Raw genomic sequence first — 19928 nt, 5'->3', positions numbered from 1 at the left:
AACCGAGCGAAATGGCTTAGTGATAACGCACTGGACTTGCTTTCGGGAGATCCCGAGTTCGACGCCCGGTGCCGACCAGTCTGATTTTGTCAGTGGTTTTCCTCGACTGAATATAAATAATTTTCTGTTAAATAAAGGCGAATGCCGGATTAGCTCCAATTTCCATGAAATAATAGACACATTAAACTACAGAATATCGTGATATGAGCTAAGAGGTAAAGCGACTACACATTAATATATAAAGATAAAAAACACCTGAATGTATCAAAGTGTGACATCACTTTCGTATTAATCGTAGCTAACGAGAAAGGCTACGGCGTGACGCCACATTCTTAGTCATAAACAAGGCCAACATGCTATAAACTTAGATATTGACGATGATTAATGCGATGATAACAGTGTAATGTCAACAATACGAGAGTTTGATAAAGTAAATTTAACCGTGAACTACAGAATAACTGAATTATATTGCATTTTAAATAAGGTGCATCATTTTTAACATCTCCTTTCTTGCAGTTAAACTTTTATACTTCAATCGAGAATCAGTTTTTCTCGTCAAAAAGAAAAATAGTTACTAGTTGAATTTCAAATATATTTGCAAGTAAATCGGTTATACATAATGTTAAAAATCATTCAATACTTTGAGAGGTATTAATATTCATCAAAACAAGACAAGAAAGTGTAATAACCACAGGTACTAAAATTAATATTTGATTGTTGATCAAATGAGTCACTCATTTCCAGAAACCGTTAAGTCCACAAAAAATTCAAGTTTTAATTTTGTACATCATCTGATAGATGGCATTGTTTTACACCTTATAAGCCACATTTATAGGTACTATATGCGTTATTTTCTATTTAGATTTACGACTGAAAGTTGGATGCAGTTCCAGAACCCGTTCAGTCCTTCACGGTTACAGGTCCATAAAACGTTATGTCCATAAGAGTATACAGGAACAAAGCCTGTTAAGTCCAGTAGAAAACAGTGAATTACAGAAGATACAGTTTCAAACAACTTTATATTCACACTTTTCTCAATCAATAATTTCTGCTAAATTAATTAATAAAAACCACATTATGTTAGGTATGTTATGCTCGTGGATAGCCAAAGAATATTTAACAACTGTAATAGTAATATGCGTTACAAGAGCGGTATGTTGAAGTTTTCATATTCGAGGAAAAGTTTGAAAAAGCGAAACGTAGTTGAGCTTTTTTAATTTCCGAGAATTGAAATAAAACATACCACTAGTGTATCGTACATTATTTTGTGCGAAGATCGTTTATTACATACCTGAAAGAGGAATTTCTAATTAGTTGCAATGAAATCTCCATCTTGGTTTCTGTTCAATGACGGCAAATTTGCAAAACAAAAATATCTATCTTCAACATTGTTGCTTTAAAATGTTTTCTGTGTTTACTATACTCCAGCAGGCCGTGATATACGTCTGTCTTTTTTTCCCCCAGTCTATGATGAGTCTGGAATCTTGTTGATTTTTTCACGGCTTCCTTAATGTTACTTACATCACGAAATGCAGTAACTTTAGTGGAGTTGTAGAGTTTACTTAATTTTTTAAAATATTTAAAAACAATAATTAACAGTGCAATTTAGGTGAAATTGCAGTGGTAAGTTTCCAATTTATAATTTTTACTATATTGAACGTCTTTAAAAATAATATGTTAAAAGCCTAAAGCAGTAAAATGAATATGTCACTTAAGCGGTAAGAAGAGGGAAATTGTTATGTGTGTTAGGTTTGGAATACTGAATGTGGAATTTTAGACTTTCCGCGGATTGGTTTTGTGCGGAAACCAAGCAAATACACACGATCTCGCACAAAGAATATTATTCTACTGTTCCTTATTGGCTACTCGTTCATACCTTCTGATAGAGTATGTTTGTCCATATGAAGGAGCAAGTGAAAGCAAGAAGCCTTATCTTGAAACTTACTATGAACTAATTATAATTGAGTTTGAGACTTCATTAGAAAGGCAGAATCATAAAAATTACATTTTTCTTAGCTTTTACCCACGTTATCGTATTAATAGTGTTTTCAAAAATAACCTCTTAAAAGGTTTGTTTAACTTATTCACATAATGTGCCATTCATGAATCATACTGCTTGTACAAATATTATATTCCATCTGCATTTTTTGCTAGTGATAAACTGATTGTGATATACTATAGTAACAGACTGATTCTAGTCGATATCTTTTATTAATTATATATCAGTAAATAAGTAATTTTCATCTGAAAGTCTTTATTTATTCTCTCTTGTCGTGTGCCATCTTAAATATTCAAATTCAGTTGCGAAGTCCGTTATGTCCCAGTTACAGAACCTAAAACCGTTAAGTCCAACCTAAAATATTTAACTAAAAAAAAACATCACAGTATGATTTCAGCACTGCATATACCTCAGATGGGAATAAATCGCCGTATGAAACTAAAAAAAGAAATTACGGAAAAGCAAATTTAGAAACAAACGAGAGTTTTTCCTGATTTCTATAAAATTTTGTTCGAAAGACTTAACAGGTATTGGAAATGGACGACTCAAATTTTCAGTGTGATTTTCATTAAAAAGAGAGAGCACTCAGTATTCTTAGAGATGGTATTATTAATCGAAACAAGACAAAAATTGTATATTATGCAACGAGCATATATTGGTAGTAATTAAGACTCGAGTATGTTTATGAAACGAGCGTAAGCGAATTTCGTAATTTTCATAAGAGCGTCTTAATTACCACTATAGGCAAGATGCATACGACTTTTCTTGTTCAACCATAATTAAATGTCTAAGTTCTGAGTTTTTACAAATATCTTACCTTGTTACTTTACTGAAAAAGAAACGGTGACCATGAGTGTATTTTCAACATATTCTTGACTATTGCAAGAAATGGCAGGCACGGAACACTTTTGCGTCTACGCCGTATTTATTGATTTTTTGCAGGGCTTTTAATTGGACATTTTAACCTCAGAGCAACACACATTAAACACAAGAAATGAAATCAATTTATTAGAATATTAAAGTTAACATGAATAGAATTTATTTTAGTTGTTGATTGCGCAGTTTCTGAAATTTATCTGAGGAATGGCTCCCGGTGGAGTGTTTGAAGTTGAGTTAATGTTTATTTGAGTGATTCAGTCAATGTCACTTCCAAAATCCACGCCTGCAATTTTGGGTTGCTGCTTTCAAGGTTTGCGGGTTGTTGAGCGTACGATATTAATCAATATCGCATATGCTTAGTTGCAATAACATAATGAATAGCAGTACTTTAATGTATGTCATTAAGATACAGTTAGGTCACATGTAATTAGCTATTATAGAATGGTCGAATAAAAAGGTAAAATAAACATGGGTCCTAAAATGAATACCTTCCGAAATGAGTACCTCTTCTTCAACATCATAGGAGATGTTCAATGTGATTTCCTTTCATTGTAACACATCCTTCTCCCCTATGTCTGAGGGAATCACACTTTGTTACCCTTTTCTTAATGAATTTTCGTTATAGGTATACACCTAATAAGAAACAAACAAAGACCTCACAATATAAGATATTTTCTTCTTACAATACAAATTTCAAAACCCTTGTTTCGTACAAAATTTAATTTTAGACCCATGTGTATTAGATTATTTCTTATTTTGATGAATATTACCATTTTCAAATTCTGAAATGAACAATTCAGGGTATATATTGGTGGCGACATTTGTCTCCTGTGGGCTTCCTCTATGACTGAAAGAGATCACAATGAACTCATTGACATTCAAACATGCGTAGCAACGTGCGCTTCTACATAACACAAGTCAGAACTCATAGAGGTCTTGTTAGAGATGGCCGATATTTCACAAACCGATATTTTGTCACAGGTATTTTTTGTCACAGATAAACCTGTGACTGATGGTGCGAAATATCTGTGACAAAATATCGCTATCGAAATCTGCTCCGTATTCAGTACTCTGTGACTGATATTTTCTACTCTACGTCGTTGGTTTGCGCGTGCGCATGATACAATAACAGCAATCGGGCGGTAGTTTCTCCATCTTATTATAAATGATGTAGTTATTACACGATTTAAATAATAACACCGTTGGTTACCAGTACTTAATCTTGTGTAAAATTCTGTCTGAACAACCGTTTTGTTTTGTAATTATGTTCCAATGTTTTTCCGAATATTAATTTTTATTCTATGACTGAATATTGTAATGTTGATGTACGACTTAAAATAATTTATCCATTATATTATATACAATAAAAAGGATCAATTTTTAAAACGATTAGGATAATCATATAACCTCAATTTCTCCATACCCAACTACATTTAAAAATTAGTAACTGGTTCAATATCTACAATATAACCTCTTGGTACATGAGGTTAACTTTCGACATGTTACTGTTCAGTTAGGTAAATATTTATTTGTTAATGGTACATGTACATAATTTTTTTGTTGGATTTTCCCATATAAATCACTGATGAGTGGTGTGTATAGAGAAATCGTATTCATATTTCACTGCTCTTCAATATTTTCTGCTAATTTTTATCGGTGTGACAAAATATCGGTGTAATTCATGCATATTGTGCTTACGTATCGATATAAAATATCGGTGTGACAAAATCACCGATAAAAGTCACAGATATTTAATTGTCACAGTCATAGTTGTCACAGATACTTGAAAATATCGTTTAAGCTCATCTCTAGGTCTTGTAACCAGCTTGTGCCTTTGACTGACGTCATTAATGTACCAGGAGAAACTACTCCATCCAATATAGCTCTTGTGACAAACATGCGAAGCCTGGTCATGACGTCTTGTCGCTGTGTAGGGACTGAAAATCCGCTGTCTGCATACTGGCAATGCGGCTGAACCCGATTGATGAAAGTAACAGTAAAACAGAGATTGTACTTTATTTCAGTGGTTCCCAATCTTTTTTGACTGACGACACACTTTACTGAATATTCACGATATCGCGACACACTTATTTGTTTTTATTAATAATGAAAATAGTGCTTTTGTTCTGTAGAAAACGGTTGTGGAACTCTGTGTAGAATATTTTATAGCGGACGGGGAGATGATTACTGTTCACTGCACGGGAATTTTGTCGTTTTAACCTTCTTTTCGTCCAACTAAGACTTTCAAGGTCTAAGCGGAATTCAAAGAAAAATTGTATTAGAAACATAGTTATTCACACTTATTTCGGTTCCATGATGAAGAATGCAACAAAAAGATGCCGAAACGCCGTTCCAGCGCGATCCGCCAGAAAAAAAAAAGCACTGATAACTTCAATGTAGTGTCGGACATCCAGTGTTATAAATAGGTCGATGTCAATACGCAGTCGAAAATTCTAAAAAAGCAAGCAGCAACTTGAGTGCTATTAGAAAAAATAAAGTTATGTGTCAAAAATACCAACTTATGTATGCTGGGTGTCCGATATAAGATTTTTATTATCGTTTTTGGAAACTCATCTATTTGAAATAATGTGAAGTTTGCTCTTTGTGGATTTTACAGAGTTAATCTATACGTGGCCTTATGATTGGCCAACACGTAAGTAATCTTCAAGATGCAGCAGTCTGTTCCTTTGTTTAGATTTTACTATTTTTTATGGTATAAAATGCTGATTCGCACAACTATGACGTTGAAAACGGCAGTTCTAAATGCCTTTTTAGTTTATTCGGCACCATAGACTGATTTGACTAAACATTTCCGCATGTAAGACACTCGGGATTTTGTTTATATTTATTTCTACGCCACGTAAAACCATATTGCAAGTATTCATCACTATATTTACGAAACGCGGTGCGTTTTTGTGAAGCCTGAAGGAAATTTTCGCTCACATTATTTGAATTAGAATATTGCTGTCATCTAATCCAGAACTTGATTCAGATTGTCTTTTTCGAATTAAAAACTTGTCCATGATAAAATCTAAATAAAGCACTTTTGATAAAATAGCCTAGTCGTGCTCACACGTAAATATACTGAAACTGACCAATATGTTCTGACGATTCTAAACTCTGTTTATTACTAAGTGGGAAAGGTGAACGAATTACTAAGCATTCTTTCAGGTGTTCATTTTCATTCGAATTATCACCAGGCAGAAAAAATTAAACTGAGCATTGTTTCATTGGTAAAGTCTGTTTCAAAATAAAATTATCATATCAAAGACTTCGTTGTAAATAAAAAATGCGTTGTAAAGAGACTTTCTGGATGGCATAAAATGTATTTTTCAATTCCAAAATTTCGCGACACACTCCGGGGCTACGCGACACAACGGTTGGGAACCACTCTTTTATTTTACAACTAACTGTTTACTGAAATACACCACATTTTTAATTTACTAGTAACACAGATACGTTTTCCCTACGATTACACACAAATTTTGTGATATTATTACCCTTTACTAGTTTTGGCTCGAATTATTATTTCAAATCAATTTAGGATACAAATTTCTAAACTGTTAAAATTGCAACATATTTTCTTCTTATTCTTTTCCTACGTTTTCATTTTCACTTCAGACATCAAATATCTTCCTCTTTGCTACTGTACGGACAGCTTAACTAAATTCTTCCACATGACTCTTCATCTCCTTCCCCTTGTGTATTTTCGAAATAATTTCGGGTAAGTTAAAAGACAAGCTCCCTACTTCATTTTTTCTCACTTCCATTGGAGTCACTAAAAGTCCTTTTACGTCATCATGCTCCTCCTATAGCTTCTAAATAGAGTTATGTCTTCTCCTGTTTATGATAACGATTTCTTTCTTGTGTAATTCCCTACGTCAAGAAAATATTAAAATATTCCATTTTATATCACTTAAAGAGCTAACTGAATCACCATCTGCGCACCAATTCGATTCGGCCACTTCTGTTATAAATATAAACTTCGTAGATTTCAGTGCTTTGTTTCTAGTGTACTAGTCCTGGGATGAAGAAAAGAACATATCTATACTTCGTTCCATAATGTCTGACAGAACAAGTAAACATGTCGATAGAGGAGGAGAGAAGTATAATTGCTATGACAGCGAGTGAGTGGGAAAGAGACGGAATACCGATCGCTGAGAGGGTTGCATGCCTGGAAGGGTGGACTGAGCCAGAATTCAAGAATTACAGCAATTGGCCATTACAAAATAATACAACAAAATAAAATTGTTCTTTTTTCTGTAGTAGAGGTCTCATTCCATACATATCTTGAAGTTGGGCGAGGGTAGAACGCTTCAGACCGCCCAACTTCAAGACAAGCGTGGAATGAGACCTCTGCCACTGGTTGAACAGCAGTTATACTTCTCTCCTCCTTTGTCGGCAATATTGACTTCTTCTGTCAGACATTGTGGAACAAAGTATAGACTTACCGCTTCCTAAAATCACTGATTCTTCACTTCAGATATTTGACGACATGATTTATGTTAAGTTCATTTAATGCAATTAATTGTAACGTTTGACTTCATAGGATAGTAACCTCTGTCTCATCCGAGACACAATATTAACGGTAATTCCATCCTCCCTCGAATACGATTCAACCACCGTCACCTTATCTTTCTCATTTATTTCACTGGATAACTGTGATTTACAGAAACAGAACAATTCTCTTGCACTCTTCAGAACTTTATTCATACATTTATTCGCTGAATACAGAAAATACTGAAGTACAAGTTCTGAATAGAAGGGTGCACAGTAATCTGTTTAGCTTAACTAACTTTTGCTGATTTGAAATGTTTGACCTTTTCGCCATGACTTCTGACATTACCATGCCTATCATACATCGCTCAGTTTTGCTTCTTCTGTTTATTAGATTTCCGCATTCAGATACCTTCATTGCCTATTCCACTGAGGACTTCTTGCAGACAGCGCTCAGACACCCCCACAGATATCGTATTGCCAATCAATAACAGAGAGCATCTACTTTTGCAGACGTTGATAAATTCAAATATATTTTTACGATTTGTTTGTTTAGTCAACTATCCGAAGACAGGTTTGGACCCCAAAAGTGACACCAACAAGACATCACTCAAGAGATAACTAAGCCAGGAGATAATGGGGTAGAATGACCAGTTCCTTTCCCCCTGCACTGCATACATCGCTGACTAGATATAGCTCGCGCAAGGAACGATTACCGAAAAACAGTGGTGGCGTTACTGTCTGTTTTGACGTGTGTATGTATGCACGCCGAGGGAGCAAGAGATGAAGTACTATCTCTTCCGAGAAGATGAATGGAAGGGGACATTGCCTATGGAAATGAAGAGCGTAGCAAGAGAAAAATTCGAAGCGAATTAAACGCGCAACATTATGTTTACGAATAAAATAATGATTCTCTGCGAGGGGAACGCTCCATCACTACATAATAAAATAAACGCACTTGGAACAAGACACGTGTTCACATGCAGTGGAACTGAAACTAAAACCGTAATGTAACTATCACAATGCAGGACTGATATTACACTAATCAGACTTCAGATGTAATTATACAAACTTTTGTTCTTCCTTTGACACATATCGTCAAGTGAGACGTAATGCCTGTTAATAGCCAGAACCTCAGTCAGAGGTATTTTAATGTTTATGCATATGAGATCTTTTTCAACTCAACAAAATATTTATAATTTTCTTTTAATTTTAATTCATTTCGAGTAATTAATCAGATATGAAGCCTCTAGAAACTGCAGCGGGATATGTCACAATTCTATCTGACAAAGGCAAAAACTCTTAATTATGTGATCATGATATTCAGGTGATAATAGATAATTGCTGGAATGATGGCGGAGAAACTCAGTACACCAAGAAAACATCCTAACGTCATCTTTGTTCATCAGAAATTTCGCTTCGATTCACCGGAAAGCTATCCAAGATCTTCTGTACGGAAATCCTATGTCCGTGTTAATAATAAATCATTAAGTAAATATACAATCAACGATTACGCTCCTTCATAGGCGGATGCAGGTAGAGATTAAGGTGGGGTTTAGCCCAGGAGATTAACGTGGACGTTAGCCCCCTCGCTGTGGCGATATGACAACAGTTAAATTTAAGTTTACGGAGTTATTTTACATTAATGAAATTAAACCCAACAATTTGACAGGGTGTAAGTGGTATAAGTAACATTATTTTAACTGATGATTATTCATGTCATAAAAAAGAAAAAAATGTCCTTACAATTTCTTTCTAATTGCAATATTTAGTAATTATTAAAGTTTACAACGTTGCTGGATGGAGAGGAGGGGGTTTAGGAGTATACAGTACAGCTCAAGCGGGAGAAGGAGGTTTAGAAGTACACAGTACAGCTCAAGCGGGTACAGACATACCTGTACAAAACAGATGCTCTGTTCTAATGTAGGATAATAATGGTGTTTACATAAAACGAGCAGCAAATACAAACTTTCAATCTCATTAATAGAACCGCGAACTTTTTTTCTAATGCAAAATTTTATTCTCTCCCGCTTCCGTAAAGCAGTATCATTTTTAAACAAATTTCTGGTTGTGTGATTTTCGAAACGGGGTAAGAGACTTCTAGTTTCTAAAAATCGTTGAGAAACTGCTACAAAAGTTCGCCGATTAGGTAACCTTCTTTAAGGAAAACGTTGACGGTACATCCTTCTTGCCTCGCTTGAATTATGACGACTTTATCCATAAATTAATAGCATATGATATTCCTAAACTGTAAATGACGTATTAAGTTGTTTATCGAATATCCTGTACTGAACTGCCATCCACTCGATAGTAGAGCTTTGGGCAGGGAGCTTGAACTCAGCTCACTCGTACGCCTGTGCAGAGTACTGCCTGCTGAACACTTGGCCACGTGTCTCACACCAGAAATTAACAAATTTAAGCATGCATTTTTATTTAATTTCACGAAAACGTAATAGAACACACAAATATTTATTTAAACTAATATTAACTCTTTGCTAGATGTATCTACTGATGTAATTGTTTTCGTAATTTTACTAACAATATAAGCAGTATAACGCAAATAAAATAAGAAAAAAATATTTTTTTCTGGGAAACATATTAAGTTTTGTTTTTACGTTGTATGGACATTTTTTTATCCTGTAGACCGTCCCCGACGACTGTGAAAAGGATGGCACTTATACCTCTTACACCCTGTATATTTCCTTACATATACATTTCACCAAAGCGTTGACTAGGGGTGAGCACGATTCCTTGAATAGTAACTAGTGAACTTTTCCTAGCAGCAGCAGCAGCTGTGTCTGTCACGTGGTTACAGTAGTAGAAAAGAAAAGTTAGCGCACTCTCCTTACGGAAACTTGGATTCGCCACTGTGTTCCTTTATTGGGATTGCTGTAGTACAGTAGTGCATTCTATAAAAATTCTTCGGAGGTTTTCTAATGTTCAGTTACGTTGATACAAATTATTTGCGTGAGGACAAGGGATTCTTATTTGCAGATTAATAAGTATAATGCAGTGAATACAGCACTTCGCAACTTGAGCTTAAATTCCTCCCACAGTTAGTACTGATACTGACAATGAGTGGCGGCTGAACTCTCTCCTCTGGATAACTAATACACTTCGCAAAACAAACTGATCGCTCGTTCTTCTTCATCTTATTATTAAACCTTCTCTTTCATACTTACACTCCAATACGGTATAAGGGAGAGCATCTCAGGCTGTGTGGTTAGCACGATGCAGGACCATTCCGCGTTGGATATAGTGTGGAAAACATAGGCTAATATAAAAAAGACATCTTGCGTTATGATTGTAGGGATTTTCCTCTTTTCCTTAAGAAAAGGGAGAAAGAAAAGAGAAAGGGAGAAGGAAAGGAGAACGACGAGTAAAAAAGAAAGAGTGAATGAGTTAGAGTGAATGAATGAATACTGTATGTGAGAGTGCAAGTAAATGAGTGAGTGAGGGAATTAAATGATTGAGCTAGTGTATGAGTAAATGGGCAAGTGAATGAGTGAGTGGGTGAATGAATAAGTAAGTGAGCGAGTGAATAAATGAGTGGGTGAGTGAATGAGTGATTGAGCTAGTGAATGAGTGGGTGAGTGAACGAGTGAATGGGTGAGTGAACGAGTGCATGAATTAATGACTTAGCAAGTGCATAAGTGAGTGGATGAGTGAGTGGGTGAGTAAATGAGTGATTGAGCTAGTGAATGAGTTAGTGAGTGGACGAGTGAATGAGTGAGTGAGCGAGTGCGTTAATGAATGAATTAGCGAGTGCATAAGTGAGTGGATGTGTGAATGAGTAAGTGAGCGAGTGAATGAGGAATGAGTGAGTGAGCGAGTGAGTGAGTGAATGAGTGAACGATTGAGTGAGCGAGTGCATGAATTAGTGAAAGATTGAATTATTGAATGAGTGAGTGGATGAATGAATGATTTAGCATAAGTGAGTGGGTGAGTAAGTGAGCGAGTGAATGTAGAATGAGTGAGTGAGTGAGCGACTGAATGTATGACTGAATGTCTGAGTGAACGAGTGAATGAGTAAGTGAGGAAGTGAATGAGTGATTTAATGAGTCAGGGAGGGAGTGAATGAATGAGTGAGCGAGTGAATGAGGAATGAGTGAGCGAGTGAGTGAGTGAATGAGTGAACGATTGAGTGAGCGAGTGCATGAATTAGTGAAAGATTGAATGATTGAATGAGTGAGTAGATGAATGAATGATTTAGCGAGTGCATAAGTGAGTGGGTGAGTGAATGAGTGAGTGAGCGAGTGAATATATGACTGAATGGCTGTGTTAACGAGTGAATGAGTAAGTGAGAAAGTGAATGAGTGATTTAATGAGTCAGGGAGGGAGTGAATGAGTGAATGAGCGAGTGAATGAGTGAGTAAATAAGCGAGTGAGTGAATGAGTTAGTGAGTGAGCGAGCAAGTGAATGAGTGAGTGAAATGAAGATAAATACATGTAATGAAAAGAAGGAACGGAATAAAAAGAGAAATAGAAATGTGGAAAGAAAGAGAGAAAGATAAAAATAAGAAATAAATATCCAGCAAAGGAAAAGACAGGAAGGCAGATATAAAGAGAGAAGGAAAAGTAATTAAATTGGGAACTGGGTAAATAAAAGACAAGTGAGATGTACGGAAGAAAGGAAAAGGAAAAGATCAGAAGATAAAAATACAGAACGTAAGAGAAAGAAAAATAGAAAGATACGCGAGAAAGGAAGAGCGGAAGGTAAAGTTAAAGTGCACTAGAAGAAAAGAAAAAAGAAGAGGCGTAACAAAAATACATATAAAGGAAATATCGAAGACGAAAGTATAAGTCAAATTTTAAGATGTTAAAAGGAAATGCAGAGCCAGAGACAGTGACAAAGAGAGACATAGTATCACAGTCTAGTATATACAGTCATGAAGCTTGAGTTTATGAGGGTACTAAGAACAATAGACTGTGCAGGTACTATTTCGCATTGTCTGTAATGAGGCGATAGTAGCGATCCTAGTGGTTAGCAACTATCTATGGATGCATATTTACTATGTATTGAGCTTCGCGACTGTATATACTAGACCAGTGTTCCGCAACTGGTGTGCCTTCACAAGATGAAAGGTGTGACGCGAAAATTAATTCAAATTAAAATGGTGTGTTGACAAAACATGCCTAATCTCCGAGTGTGTTGTGTGTGGTGAAAATCTCAGTAATGGTATGGTTCCCAGTAAATTGAAACGACATTTGGTAACAAAACATTATTTTCTGTCAAACAAAGATGAATATTATTATCGTCGGTTGTTGGAACAAAATAAAAGAAACAAGTGACGCTCATGACGATGTCGTACAGGATCACAAAAAAGTACAGGAAGCTAGCTATAATGTAGCCGAACTTATCGTAAAGCCCAAAATAAAACACACATAATAGTTGAAACGTTGTTAATGCCTGAAAATGGGTCGTTTGAGATGTTCCCTACTGTGTGGCCCCTTGCTGACGATAATAAAGTGTTGATGGACTTAATTAAAGAACATTTAGTAATCTTGCAGCAGAAGTTCAAGAATTATTTCGGAGAGAGTGTTCAAGATATTTACTGGGTTTGTGATTCATCCATTGTGAATTCAAAACATCTTCCGCATAATATACTCGTACAAGAGGAACTATTGAAATTAAAACTTCTCGTAGGGACTTTGGAAACATCTTGGTTGTCAATAAGGAGCGAATACCCGGCTATGTCCGAGATGGCAGTTAATATGCCATTTTCAACTACATGTTTGTGAACTGGGCTTCTCGACGTTAACTGAAATTAAAACATCAAAGAGGGAGAGACTCAAATCCATCGACGAAGAAATGAGGCTTGCACTGTTAACAATTCCGCCACAGATCAGCCATCTGTGTGCAGCTAAGCAGGCCAAGTATCACATTGAAGGTGTGAGTAAAAATATTTACTTTAATATTAGTATTAAAAATGCGTATTTTCTACAGTGAATTGAAGTTCATAAATTCTTAATAAATGCAAGAGTCGATTTCTGTTTTTATAATAAGGACAATAATAATAATAATAATAATAATAATAATAATAATAATAATAATAATAATAATAATAATAATAATAGTAATGGAATTCGTCAAGGATGCCCCCTCTCACTACTTTTAATCAACATATACATCAACTCCATGGAAACATCCCGCTCTTCCGAAATTGTACTCTAGATACATTATTATATGCAGAAGATCAGGTTATTTTTGCTACAGATGAAGACGAGCTGCAATTCTCAATACATCACCTGAATATAATAACACAAAATTTCAATATGAAAATTTCCCCAAACAAAACAAAAATTATGGCGTTCCAAGGTAAACAGCCAGTTAGGAGTAAAATTTTCATTGGAACCCATACGTTAGAACAGGTAAACTCATTTAAATATTTAGGTTATAATTTGACATATTTACTTGTTACTGATAATATCTGAAAATATTCAACTTTTTAATGGAGTCTTAAGAACCATCAACCAGATTTTCACAACCACGAAAACCCAAAAACATACCAGGTTACAAGCATATAAAGTTCTAGCAAGACCTGTCCTCATGTATGGTAGTGAGGCCTGGACTGTCCGAAACTCAGATGTTCAACGCCTAACAACTGCGGAAATGAGATTTCTAAGGAGGACTGCCGGCTACAGCTTGCTTGACCACAAAAGGAATGAACTAATTACAAAATAATTGAAAATTACACCTATTTATGAACATCTCAACCACTATAGACAAAAATGGCTTAACCATGCCAATAGAATGGACCGTTCCAGACTCCCAAAACAAATTCTCCGCTTTATACCACATGGAAGACGATCTTTGGGACGCCCCCTGAAAAGATGGATGGAGACCGTAACAGGCCACTAGGCCTAATACCTACAAGGACGATGATGATGATGATGAATAAATTTAATTGCATTACGTAATTATATTAAGAGAGTCATATCATATGTTTTTGAGGGGATTAATATTTTGGTGTGCCGTGTTGAGTCTAGGCTCATCTAGGATGTGCCGTGAGTATAAAAAGGTTGCGGAACACTGTACTAGACTGTGATAGTATGCTAACGGTCTTAGGAATAAAAACTCTATATACAGACGTCTAACTGTCTTATACTTATACAATGAGTAGCTCGTTTATAAGTCGTGTGTAAATTCCTCACTAATAATCACTATATACGTTGTGTATAACAGTATAACTGTTACATAGCTACGTCATAGTTTCGTCATTACTTCGTTACGAAAGGTAATAGAATATCAGAGATTCTCTACTGCATCCGGTAGAGCGCTCTAGTGTGGCGTGTTAAATATCGATAGTACAACTGGCTCTAATCGATTACCACACTACATTTTGGTCAAAGAGTACAAGCTACAGCAATATTATTCTAATAATTCTATGATTTTTGGTTTGTTCTTCTGTGGTTACAAGGTAAACATCATCATAAAATGACAGTCGATACGAACAGCTGTTAAAGGGGCGGCCATTTTTTCGTTATATGCAACGCCTAAACAAGGGGTTTCGTGTATATAACTACTGCAAAGCAATTCCCATTGTATAGTTACAGCCTGTTTATACGTCCATAGCATATTCACGGTTTATTAGTAACGTTTTCTGTCTCAACTTTGCATAAGTCTCGTATAAATACAATACACGGTTTATTAGTAAGACTGTAAATGAATAGCTTATTGAAAGCGGAATTAACATCCAGCTACAGTGAAGCTTATCGTAGCAAACACAGATGTGATGTGCCTTCATTACGATCTTCGTTTCTTCTTGTCACAATGAAAAATGGCTTCTCTGTGAAAGTATCCTCGTCGAAAAAGTCCAGACGCCCAACGGTCCTTCTTCCTGGTCGTAAGGAGGAGGAAGCTAAGTTGGCCCGACGTGCGTGAAGTCCACGTGATAGCACGTGATCACCTCCGCCCGTCCACAAGCTAGGGTGGAGATCATGACATAACCTTGACGGAGAGTACACACACCCCTTCTGTATCAACTTCAACCCCCGCAATTATTCTTCTAACGCATGGTTAGCCATCCCCTTTACATTTAAAGGCATTAGTCAAGATTTGACAAGAAAATAAAACTTGAGTTCGAAAAAATGTACCGCTCAAAAGATTTGCGCACATGTTAATGATTAAAACAAGCGTGTTTACATCATAGAACATACAAACTTACCTGTTTAATTGCATCAGATGTATTAAATTAACTGTTAAATTATTATACATATCGGTATTAATACGTAATAGGACTGCATGAAGTTAATGATCAAAACCACTCTTAAGGATACATTGGACATTGGCATATGATTTTAGTAAAACCTATCCGAAAAGCAAAGAGTTTAGGTTCGAAAAAATGGAATTTTAATAGCTTTTCATTGCATATTCATGCTGTTACAATAATATTCTGAGTTAAATTTTCTGTACACCATAAAATATAGTTCACATTAGGCTGAACATTTGAATTCTTGCTTAATTTTGATTATGAGTAGATTATGTCGACGTGACAACTGACACACTAAAAATCGTCCTCACATATTTTACATTCACTGAGTAATTATTTCTCAGAATCATATCTGAAAGAAACGTAAAGGAAGGAATCAATAGACCTATAACATAATTTCTTATTATATTTTTCTTTATTATGTCAAAATATTGTCTAATAAATTGTCTACTATAATTTCATTACCTTCTAATTCCAGTTTACATCTTACAGGTTGCTCTTACTTTTTTGCGATGAGATTGTCATATTATATTTTTCAGTTATTTTATTAAATTTGTGTAATAGCCTTTGTAAATCATCTTTATGATTTTTATTAACACAGCATCATCAGCATAGCATATAATATTTACTACCTTATTTCCATTTTGTAGCCTGGTTTATCTCTTACAGCTTCAATAATACGATTCATTATTAAATTACGCTAAACTGGAGAATTCCCACGGTATCTTTGAACCGTGCCGTTACGTTTAGCACCAAATTTAAGTAAATACGCAATCTTGCCAACATAAGAACACGACGTTGGTGTGTGGCGTCGTTGGAGGGAGAAATTTGTTTCTTTTCTCTCTCTACCTCTTTCGTTCTGAACATTACTGAGAGATAGCACCACTGTTAGCTACAAGATATATTTGCGCAAATATATTGAAGTAGATTACGTGACTTAGATGAGAGTCTCGAGACAAAACAGTTTTGCTACATTTATTTTTTTTTATTAAATGTTAAGCACAGGAACGCCATTTCGTAATTTTATTTAAGAAACAAGCCAAACAAATTATCTTTGCATCAAAAACGGATGCTCCCTGGACCAAATTATCGTATTTTATAATTGTTTGAATGCAACAGAAGCCAGAAGTCTTGCACTTGACTAATGCAGTGAATTATTTAACCCGTCTTAGCCCAAACTCATTACAGATGTACAAAGTGTTTATAAATGATTAAAAAATGTTTATTATATCCTATAGAAGTGTTGTTTATTGAGAATTCATGGAAAATCATATTTACAAACGAACAGTAGGGGTGTCACCTGTAGGTGACATTGGGCAATAAATCTTATTGTCACATTTAATGACTGCAATATCATATTTTATTCAGTGGAGAATATTTAAGTTAGCATATATGTAATAATACTACTGGATGGGACTGAATCGCTGGTTGGATGTCTGTATGGAGCTTTCCCATAAAGACCACAACATACTTGCACGATATTTCGCCGGAATTCACAATATGTCAAGTCTTGTATTGCAGCTCTTCTTGATACTAACCACGCATTATGACAGGCTGCATCGAGATCAAATGCAAAAATTGGGTATCACCATTTCGTTCCATGAAAGCTCACTTTCAAAGAATGAACATTTTCGTCAAATCTATCTACTCCTTCCATGTATTTGATGTACTATTCAATAACCGAAGGGCAGTCCACTTGAATTTTGCCTCGTTTCCCTGCAATAGCACTGACTCGATCTGCTTTCAAAATTTGAGTTACATTGTGTCAGTTTGAAGCAAGAGTGACAATATTATTATCATGCCAACGAACAACAGCATCATCCTGTGTCACAGCGAAAGATATTGCACCACGATTGCGCTTTTTCATGTGCTTAGCGAGGTAGCCAAGACGTGTAGCTGCTGACCATAGTTTATATCCAAAACGCATGAATATGAATATGCTGATTGTCACTGTCTCCCATAATAGGGAACCATTGTTCATGAATAGATTTGTGACTCCACCATATCTTTTCAAACTGTTGGCAAAAATTGCCATTTAGAATCTCGAAGTATCTTCGGACTTTACCAAATTCATCATTAGGAGGAAGATTGAAATTGTCCGAAAGATGTAAATATTTATGGATTTCTGTAAACCTACTTCTCCTCATGGTATTGGATACAAATTCATTGTGTACATCTGATTTTGTTTCGCAAAACATTGTTATGCTTTGGGGGGACATGTAGCCCGTCAGTAAGAGAACAGCAATGTAAACTTTTTATATTATTTTTGTCCAATTCAATAGAATGATTCCTTTGGAGGGCATACAATTTTGACATTTTACACATGACAGCGAGTATTTCTTCACTGAACAGGAGCTCGAAACATTAGATAGGAGTAAGTTTTGATTCATTATAATCTGTAAATGTTTCATCTAAGTCGCCTCTTCCAGATTTACTAGTAAAGATTTCTTCTTTGTCAGACCACTCTTTATTACGAAAAGAAATATTAGAAGTAGATTAATTTTTTTTTCTCCTGAAGTCTAATATTAGAAATAGATTGTCTTTCATCGCGAGAAATGTTCTGTGTTCTTTCGTAGATCATAATTATTTCTTCCATGTATATTCAAATCTGAATTCGGTAGCTTGTTTTTGTCTGCTGAAACTTCAGTGTTAATTTCCTCAATATAAGAATTGGACATTGTTATCTAGTCAATTGTTGATAGTCTCAGGTTACTTCCTTCATCATTATCTATTAGTAGGCCTACGTCATTGGCAGAAGTAACGTTGACTTCAAATGTAGGTATGAGTATTCTTCCTGGAAGATGGTTGATGTCACTGGTTGTTTCGTCACCACTTTCCTCATCGATAACTGGTCCATCAGCCGGTGAAAATATGGTAATATCAATAACAGACGAAGCTCCAACTGTATCTTCGTCCATCATCCCCAGTATTTCATACACAGTCAGACTACAGAAGAAAAATAAGTAACATAAGTATACTAATATAATGAGATCGGACGTTTAATGTATCTGACCAATGTCACCTGGAGGTGACATGTCACTTTGTAGTCCCTATATACACTATATGCACCTTTTTTACTTGTTTTTGAAAACTGCATATACAATATCAATAGTTTAGTAATGTATATATGGAAACAAAAATAAAACTACTTAACTCTTAGTACTATTTTCACAAGTCATTATGTGAAGTGCGCACAAAGTTGAGATTCTTCTGCATCCACGCTGATGTTTTCTTCTCTACTGCTGCAGATTTACGACTAGTCGCCAAAAATGGTTGAAATTAAGTTACCAGATGTCTAATAAGGCATTGTCGACGGCGATTTATGTTTTAATATATTTACTGGTAATTTTGGACAGCTTGTTAGGGAGCGTCACCTGTAGGTGACATTGGAACATCAAGAGTTAAGAATATAGTCGCGAATTTTACTACCACCATTTCGATTGTGTTTTGTTTAGCACGGCTCGGTACGGCCTGGTGACTAGTGGCCAGCGAGTAACGTCGCGTCGACTATCGACATTGCTCTGTCGTGGGCAGTGTTGCCAACTCAGCGGTTTTCCCGCTAGATCTAGCGTTTTTCGGTGTTAATTTAGCGGGTAAAATTTATTAAATTTGTATTGCTGATATAAGGATTTAGCGGATATTTTTAGCACTTTCTCTTATTATTATAACAGAAATACATTTTCATTATCTGCTGAAATCATAATTTAATTTGAACAGTTATCAACCTGAATGAAGGAGTGTAATTTTTTTCAGATAGCCTGCAATGGACATGGAATTAGAAGATGAAGATGTAATGTGGAAGTAAGATTTCGCACTTTATTTAGTACTTCATCGTTACATTACACACTATACCGAGAACTAGGAACTATGTTATATGTATGGAGACAGCTAGCAATGCTTATGTAAGCTTATTCACACTACAGCGAGACGGTGGAGCAATCTCTGTATAGATAATAAAAACACGAATTTTATTACGCCATATGGAAGGTAGTTTGATCAAAGTATAGTATTATACAAGTTCTTTAGGTTCGATATGCGCTGATGTTACATAAATTTGAACATCTGACTTTCTATCAATTATTTAATTTCATTGACATATACAAATTCTATAGGATACAGTTAGGTTAGATTACCTGTGTGAGCGGCACCAATGTCAACTGTGCCTTATTTCGACCGTTACTCCGTGCTACAGGAAAGCATTTTCCATAGCTCGACAAACGCATTCTCGCTGTAGTGTGTACCGGCACTAAAGCTGCGTCTACAAAGTTCAATTTTCCATGCGCGTATGCATGCAATCTGGGAAGAATATTGAAAGAATCAAGTTTAAAAGGTACGTTAAA

This window comes from Periplaneta americana, chromosome 14, assembly GCF_040183065.1.
Source record: "Periplaneta americana isolate PAMFEO1 chromosome 14, P.americana_PAMFEO1_priV1, whole genome shotgun sequence".
Classification (NCBI taxonomy): domain Eukaryota; kingdom Metazoa; phylum Arthropoda; class Insecta; order Blattodea; family Blattidae; genus Periplaneta; species Periplaneta americana.
Note: the sequence above shows the minus strand (reverse complement) of the source record.